Source organism: Nematolebias whitei, chromosome 15, assembly GCF_014905685.2.
Source record: "Nematolebias whitei isolate Nwh7 chromosome 15, NemWhi1, whole genome shotgun sequence".
NCBI lineage: Eukaryota > Metazoa > Chordata > Actinopteri > Cyprinodontiformes > Rivulidae > Nematolebias > Nematolebias whitei.
The window spans coordinates 36,952,983-36,961,827 of NC_056512.1; the positions used below are offsets into that span (position 1 = coordinate 36,952,983).

Consider the following 8,845-nt stretch of genomic DNA (forward strand, 5'->3'; position numbering starts at 1 on the left):
AAGAGCAGAGCATGTCATGATCTCAGCTCTCTGCCTCCAGCTGCACTCTGCCACCTGACAACTTTCTCTTCCACACCCACGTCTCTGCTGCAGAGCGGAGATATGACATCATGCAGGAGGAAGCTTTTCTGCAGCTGTGGGTTGCACACAGGTGCAGCAGGTGCTAAATAATTTAAAATATTTTACTTTAAATAAAAATTCCATTCCAGTCGTGCATCTCAATCATCAGGCAGCCAATTGCGTGTCATGTCCAATCTGTTTTTGAAAAACCGTGATAGAGCAAGTCCACGAAAAACGAACCGTGAAGTAGCGAGGGACTACTGTAGAGACTTAAATTTATGTGCACACCTTTTTTTTTTATTCTGTTCCATTTCACGCTAAAGTTGAACAAGGTCAGAACTGATCCATGTCTTAATGAGTTGTTGAAACGGTCTCACCTTCATGTTTGGATCTTTAGAGATGGCTTCCTCTGCTTTGATGTGATTCACAGTGACACGGGTTTTTAGGCAGGAGTGCCAACATTTTCAATGTTTTATTAGAGCCAAGACTGAGGATGAACATAAGATGATTTAAGTCTCAAATATTAAGATGATTCATGTGAATTTTAAAGTTTTGTGAGTGAGGCAGTGAAGATAGTCCACGACTTGGTTAATTTAACCACTGAAACAAACATACTAAAAAGAAAATGAACAGACATGAGCTGCGATACTTCTCTAGTTTTGTCTTTGTTTTGTTCAGTATGAACCTCTGCATGCAAGTTCAACCTATACGAACGTAAGATTTCTTTGTTGTTCATGGGTTCAGTGCCACATCTGACCTCTTCATTACTGCGTTCTCTTATGTCCTGATTTAATGCCCTCTCAGATGGACCACTTTCTTTAACACTGCTTTATCGATACCAGCAAATAAATCAGCCTGCAAAATATATTTTCTCATTTAATCTTCTAAATATTAGACTTCAACATCAAGCTGATCCAGAATTAATTGCTAGATGTTTGTGTTTACGTTAGAAATACTCTAAGAAGCTCAGATTTTCTGCAGCAGATCTTTTATTTGTCAGCAAGCTCTTCAACGGGTTTAACTTCAAATAGTCTATTTTTTTTTTTTTTGTTAAGGAAAATAGGTAAATTGCACATTAGGTGCTCAGATTTCTAAATATTTAGTATCTAACAAATGATCAGCACGATTTCTTACTACGATTTTTAGAATAAAAAAGCCATTATATGATTCATTGTCAGTTCCAGAGATTTGCCTTTGCAGAAGCTCGCTTTTCTGCACATATCAGACTTCGTTCATCATCCAGTGATAGGGATGTGGCCAGACGGAAGAATTATTATTGTTGTCAGCATGTGTTTATCTTGATTTGGCCTTGTATAATCACGTTTATCCAGCGAGGACCTTTCATTTTATTGAGTTGCGAATGTGCCATCAAAACCCTTGCACGTCTTGACTGAACTTTAAAATAAATCTGTCCTGCCTGTGGGCTGAATTTTCTTGTAGCTCAGACACAAAAAGGTATTTATTAAAGAGTATTTTGCCACCAGACAGCTGGATAAGAAATGGTGTCATAAGAATTAATGTTAAATGTTTTAAAAAGTCACATCTGAGCAAAAAATCTGTAGTTGGTGTCCCAGGGGTGCAGCTATGTGTGAGGCTGGAGGGGCCTTTTCACCCACGTCTGGCCAGTCAAATAGACGACATGTTATTTTTTTCTTTCTTATTTTGTCATTTAACTAGTTTAACATACATTAATTAAAAAAGACCGGGCTAGGATACTAATTAATTAACACTGCTAAATAATTTAAATGCTATTTTTGATTGTAGAACTTTATGAGCTGGCTGTATACCCAAGTTTTAACTTTGAGAACAAGTCTTTACCTCGGCAGTCCTTACAAAAACGCAAACTTTAATGGAACAAGATGAGCAAGATTCAAACACAACAGCCTAATACAATTTGAAATGTGGAATGCATGGAAAACAAGATCAGTCTTTTGTTTATTTGGTCAAAAATGTTTTTAATAAATATATATGCTTGCTTTTGCATATTATCAAATTAATTTGTCTGGTATGGATTGATATCGCCTCGAGGCAACAAGCTTTTATTCGATTTTTTTATATGTGCTACTATTGTCATAGTGTCTAATTTTAAGCAATAAAAACATCAAAAATATTTCCCTCCCATTTGATATCATAATGTGTACCATATAGTTAAGGATCATAACCCAACAAAAATCCCTTTTTATTGGATGGTGAGTAAAAACTTTGGTCATTTGAATTGATCATGCAACTGAAACAAATCCGGAGTTCTATTTATGGTCTATTTTATTTGTTTTTATTTTGTGAAAATGTTGCAAAATTTTATATTTGGTCTGACCAAAGCATGCTTTATTTTCTTGTTAAAAATTATTTTGGTCATACAACATATTGAACTGTTGGTTCATGTTTTAACATACCTCTACATCAAATATTAGCTGATTTAATATATATATATATATATATATATATATATATATATATATATATATACCGAATCAGCAAAGTGATTGTTACTGTGAACAATAGATGCAGAGGATATCAAAGTCCATGCTCAATAATCCAGGTAAGAAATCCAACAATGTTCAGTCAGGTCACTTTTTTGTTGTTGAGAGATGTTTGGCCCTCAATCCGAAGGGCTTCATCAGTCTGAGGAGTCACAAATAATCTGTTTGCTCCACTAAGCAGTACACTCCTACAGTGGACCAACAAATATGCCGGTGATAAGATGGTCTCTGGGGGCTGTCCTCTCCCCCGTCGACTCCTCCCAGGCAGGCACCCACAGCCAAAGTGGTACAAGACACTAAGAGGATGTAAACATCTTGGCATGGTTATTGGCAGAGCATAAATTTGATTAAATTTAGCAAAAATGTATAACAGAACAAATAAAAATATTGTGTTTCTTTCTGCTGCTCCGTTCTGCAGGGGTCATAAGAGTGAGGAAACTTTCATTAAAAAATTGGCCACAGTTTTACACCAGATGTCCTTCCTGACCCCACCTGGGCTCAAACCTGCAGCCTCAGGATTACAAGCCGACCACCGAGCTACTGCAACCCCACTGAACGAAAAAAAAAATAAAAACACCTCAGTTTAAACATTCATCTGCATTGTTTATGTACCATTAGGCTCACGCTTTATTCCCCCACCCTCGTTTTTCACATGAAGGCATAAATTGCTTCAGGCTACTTTCATGGAACAGCGACTCGTACGACCTGAGTTACAACAGAGACATCCACAAAACACCCTGCGAGAGAGGAATAAAAAGAGTTACGATGATGCAAAATAAATAAATAAAAAGTGCAGGATACTGCAGTTAAAAACTTTCTTTTTTTCAGACCTAATTATGATGTTGTGGAAATGCATTTTGCCAAGGCGTAATTTTAATATCAAACTCTTCTAGAACTGAAGCTGCATTAATCAAAGACTCTGCATTAATTACATAAAACGAACAAAGGGATCTTGTTGCTGCTGATAAACACCATCAGAGTTACTAGTGGAAGTTAATGCAAATGGGGTCCTTGGAGAACAACTGCAGAATGTGTGTGTGTGCGAGTGTGTTGGGAAAAAAAAAAAGGGCTTTGCATGAATTTTTGGGGCCACACACGATCACACTAACAATGATGAGCCCCTGCATTTCTCAAGGAAAACCCCACATATTGAGGATTAGGGTCATTAACAATTCCATTTTTCTCAACTTGCTATTAAAAATGTACAAACCCACCATAGCCGATAAAAAAAAAAGTTTAAAAGTCTGGGCTTTATCTTGATTTGCAAAGCTGCCAGTGAACTGTCTTCGTGTGGGTGGGCATCTCTTAGATGTTAGGACGGATGAATTATTTAAAAAGCTGCTATTCTAATATTTATTACTCTTTTATGAGTTTTCTGCTCCTGCTGCATATGAGGATGCAGCTATGACGTCATAACTGTGGACATCAGATTGATGATGCAACATTTGCTAAAGGCAAAAGTCACAAACTTATTATTGTCCAAGTGGATCAGTTTGATCATCTACAAATGATAAGGCTGTGGGAAGTAGGGGTTAAGAGGGTGCTGCAGCACCCCCTGATGGATGATAAATATGCATGTTTAAATACATAGTCCAAGAATCAATGAAACATAAAAATCAAAACACTTTCCAGTAGTGATGCAAATGTTTAAATTCTAATCATTTAATATTATTGAGTTTTGTAAATCTAATACAAAACCCAGCACCGTTATAATTTACGTGTGCAAATTTACCCATAACAAAATGTTAGCTTTGTCATTAATACAATTTCTCAAATGTTTAACAGTATTGAGCTTAAGCAAAATACATATACATATAATTGTCTTTATTTGGTATTTTTATATTCTTAAACATTGTTCATGTTCAGGGTCATAATAATTCATACATTCACACAGTAGCAGAATATTAAAGACTGCTTTATTTTTATTTTATAGACCTGTTTTTGTGTTAATATTAGTTTTTCTTCTTCTACCTTTACCCAATGCAGTGGAAGAAAGAACATACTTCTTTTGGTACATAAATGTTATTTGTTAGGCAAAATTTAATATTTTCTTGACTAAGAATCAACTTTCAGGTTTAAACCCCCCAAAATAGTGAGTCAGTTTTATATTATTGACTTAAACTTGGCATGGTTTGAACAGACTGTACAAGATCTTGGTTTAAAGATCGGGGGGGGGGGGGGGGCTTCTCCCCCAGAAAACGTTGAATAAATTAGATGCCATTTCCTGCATTCTGGTGTATTTAACAGTGGATTAAACATCTATGTTTACCTACATTTGTAAACACTTGATTCATTAACTGTTTTAGAGAGCAACAAGAGGTAGACTGACCGACAGCCCTCCTTGTGTGAATAAAGCACTCTCCGCTTCTCTCACGCATGAATACTATCTCCATCGCCACTGTCTTCATGTGCTTCAATTCTCAGTTGTTTAGTTGTACAATGAGAAGAGTTTTTTTTTAATTTATGAAAGTAAATTGGACAGTCTTTTTGACATTTTGATTATTTTGACAAACTGGAACCTTTGTTTTGATACGTGACGCACGTCACATGGTTACCCATCAAACATCTCTTTCGTATTTTTAATAAATAATCAAAATTGTATTAATGACCCCCTTAAACTGTACAACTGATTTGAAATTTAGTTGTGCTCTTTAATTATGTTTTTGTGTTTTTAATTGAATTGCTCATGAATTTTAGGGGCAGACATTTTTTAAGGGTAGAAGCAGAAATGCTTACTTGAAGGGGCAGCTCTTGTGTGATATTAGGAAGCTTGTAAGTGGCTGTTGTGTTTAAAATTTATCTTTGTTATTTTTTTAAGTTACATATCCAATAGATGTTTTATTTGTTCAAGGGAGTCAAATTTGCTCATAACTTTATTATTGGTAAACCTTTGAGTTACCGGATCCAAGCACTCTGTCAAAATAAGAGGGTTCCCAGATTCTGTTCCTGCAGGATCCAGCTCAAATTAAGCCCTGGATTTAACCAAAAAACAGTTGCACTCTGTCATTTCTCTTTATAAAATAATCTTAGTCAAAAATCCTATAGCATAAATGTCAGTGGTATGCATTTGTTCAAGCAACTTTCAGCTTTTATTTACAATTTTGCAGTAAACACTTATGAATTTTAGAAAGTCAACAGGGTAATCAGTGAACGAATCTGCCTTTTTTTTTCCCCTCATCCCTACCTAAATTATGCACTGGAGCATTGTTTATCCATCAAACCAGGCCCTCTTCCAGCAATCCACTCACAAAGAAATACAGAATTAATTGGCAACACCAAAGCAGAGTCACAACAAACAGACAACTTTCTTCCTCTCTCCGTGATGCAAATGATATTCAGAGCAGGGGGGGAAAAAATGAGCCTGCAATGTTTCATGTTTCATTCCTTTTGGTTTTAATGCCAAAACAGAGCTGCTCTGAAGAGTGTTTTACCTCTCCGCCCACACTTCCCCTGGGCTCCAGCTGGATTTTCCCGAATTTAACAAATGCAGGATAGTGAGCAGCAATCGAGAAGGCAAATGAAGGATTGTGAGTGACGGTCTGATAATTGGGGTCCGCAGCTTGCTTTCTATCCTCTCTGATCTGGGGACAGGAAAGGAACACAAGTCAGGAAGGGGTGAAGCAGCAGGGCTTACTCAGCAGAAGATCCTGTTTGAAGCAGGGACACACACACTTACACACAACCTTGTGCTCTTACACCAGCCCAGTAGTGCACTCTGAAGTGACTTTCTTAGATATATTGCGTGTGTCTCACCTGTTTTGAAAGTTACTCTTCAGCTGTGTTATCAGCAGCCCTTGTGGAGTGTGCTATTTATCCATTCAGATAGGCGGCGAGGGGGGTGGGAGTGCTAAATGGTGCACCTTGGCGTGAGCTGTTTACTGCTGAGCCTCTCAGAGCGGTGACACATGCATTCAATTTGACTAATAAATCATTGATGGTCTTTTGCGAATCGATGGAAATGCAGTGTCAGTTTTGATACTTGATTAGCATTTCTGTCACTTCGCCTTACGTTTAACATAACTCCAGCTGTGCAACTCAATTCGCGCTGCCCATGGGCATGACTACGACGAACCATTCCTCAAAGTGACAGCCGGTCGTAGAAGCACATCCACAAATGTGTGATTTCACTGAATATATGAAACAAATAAAATGCAATGCAAGGCGTGTTGGCGTGCTGTTAAAAATGGAACAGGGATGGATGATTGGAGCTTTGTCTTTTGTCTTAGGAGCACAAATCTATCACTGCTGCGTTTGCTTTGATAATTCATGCATTCGCCTTAAAAAGTCTGTTTAATCCGCTTTAGTTTATGGAATTATGAGCAAAAATATTCATACAAACAAGACACGTTTTGAATTCTTTTATAAATTCATGTAGTTTTGCTCTAAAGTAAGAAGTTGTAAGAGGATTATTATAACAAGAATGTTTTATAATAAAACTTATCTGCTATCAAGGTTAAACTTATATGATTTATGAAAGCATAAGTAATAATTTAGACAATGATGATATCAACCTTGCCACCAGTTTGTTCAAGGAGAAGCTAAGGTTTTTGTTATTTATACATTCAGATTTTTCATATTTGCTTATTAAATTGTGCTGTTTGGATGCCTACAAGTGTGGAAGTTGTGGTAATAGTGTGAATGTTTATGAAGCATTCACACTATTGGGATTCATTTTTTCTTCTGTACGTTTTTCAGCATCTTTCCCATTCCACAATTTTTGTGATATTTCAACAAATCATATCAAAACGTTCAGCTGTTTCAGGACAATCCTGCTATGCTTTTGGTATTGGTGCAACAAAATATTTAGCCTTTTACTTTTCTTTTCTCATAGGAAAATGAAGAACTCATTTTACATCATATCTTTCACACCCTTTACACATTTTGTTCTGATTCAGATTCCTTCAGCTTCTTTGAGCAAATTTAAGCATTTTTCAGCTACTTTCAGCTACTTTCAGCTGTTTTTTCAGCTGTTGTGTGCTCCTTTCAGGTTCTTTCTGCTAACTACAATATTGCTGTGCTTCTTCTAACTTCTTTCTGCTATTTTTAGCTTGTTATGCTCCTTTCAGCCCATTTCTGCAAGTTTCAGCATTTTTTGCTATTTCAACTACTATTTAGCTGTTTTATGCTTTTTTATACTTTTCAGCTAATCCAACTTATTTTGCACCTATTTCAACTTTTTTCAGCGTAATTCAGCAACAATGTGCCCTCTCACCTTCATTCTAGTAATTTAAGCTCTTCTCTGCAGGTTTTTTTTTTTTGTTGTTGCTAATTTCAGCTTTTTTCAGATAGTTTCCACTTTAGTGCTCATTGCTGCTTCTTTCAGCCTAATTGGGCAATCATATTTTTTTTTCTGCTTTCTTATGCTAATTTAAGCTTGTTCTAAATTTTCAGGTAGCTTTTTAACTGTTTTTTTTTCCAACTGTTTTCAGATAAATTCAAAAAATATTATGTTAGTTTCTGCTACATTCAGCCTAATTAACTTAGTTATGCTAATTTCAGCCTCTTTTTTATTGCTCTTTCTGCTACTATTTAGCTCTTTTGATGCTAATTTTAGCTTTTCAACTAATTCCACATTTTTAACTCATTTCAGTTATTTTTGGTTCCTTCTGGTAGTTTAAGCTTCTTTCTGCCTTTTAGCTACTTTTCAGCTCTTTTTGTTTGCTTGTTTTCAGCTTTTTTTTTTTAGCTAATTTCCAAAATGTTGTGCTATTTTTTGTTTATTTAAACCATCCATCCATCCATCCATTATCTTTTACCCGCTTCTTCCATTTTGGGTCAAGGGGTCGCCGGTGCCCATGTCCAGCAATCACTGTGCGAGGGGCGGGGGACACCCTGGACGGGTCGCAAGTCCATCACAGGGACACATAGAGACAAACAACAATTCACTCTCTCACTCACACCTAGGGACAATTTAGAGTCACCAATCAGCCTAACATGCATGTTTTTGGTCTGTGGGAGGAAACTGGAGTATCTGGAGGAAACCCACGCATGCACGGAGAGAACATGCAAACTCCACCCAGAAAGGCACCTGGACCAGGATTTGAACCAGAGACCTGCTCGCTGAGAGGCAGCAGCTCTACCAGTTGTGCCACAGTGCTGCCCTGGCACATTCTCATTAAAATAAATTTCTGTGTTCACTTGAGGAATGTTGTAATTTAGTTGCATAATTTAAATGTTATTGTGTTCACTTACAAAATACATGTTTCCTTTTGTTGCATATTAAGTAGTTATTTTATTTTAGCTTTTGGAGTATTTTAGTCAGTACTTTCTGTCCAGTGAGATCAGAACAACTGTACATTTTGCTC

The 8,845-nt window shown here is 36.7% G+C and overlaps 1 protein-coding gene across 1 annotated transcript in view; it reads left to right on the plus strand.

Annotated features, from left to right (window-relative positions):
• LOC119421774 (inactive rhomboid protein 1) overlaps nt 1–8,845 on the plus strand; it is a 952,927-nt gene that overhangs the window by 938,690 nt on the left and 5,392 nt on the right. The window lies entirely within an intron of this gene.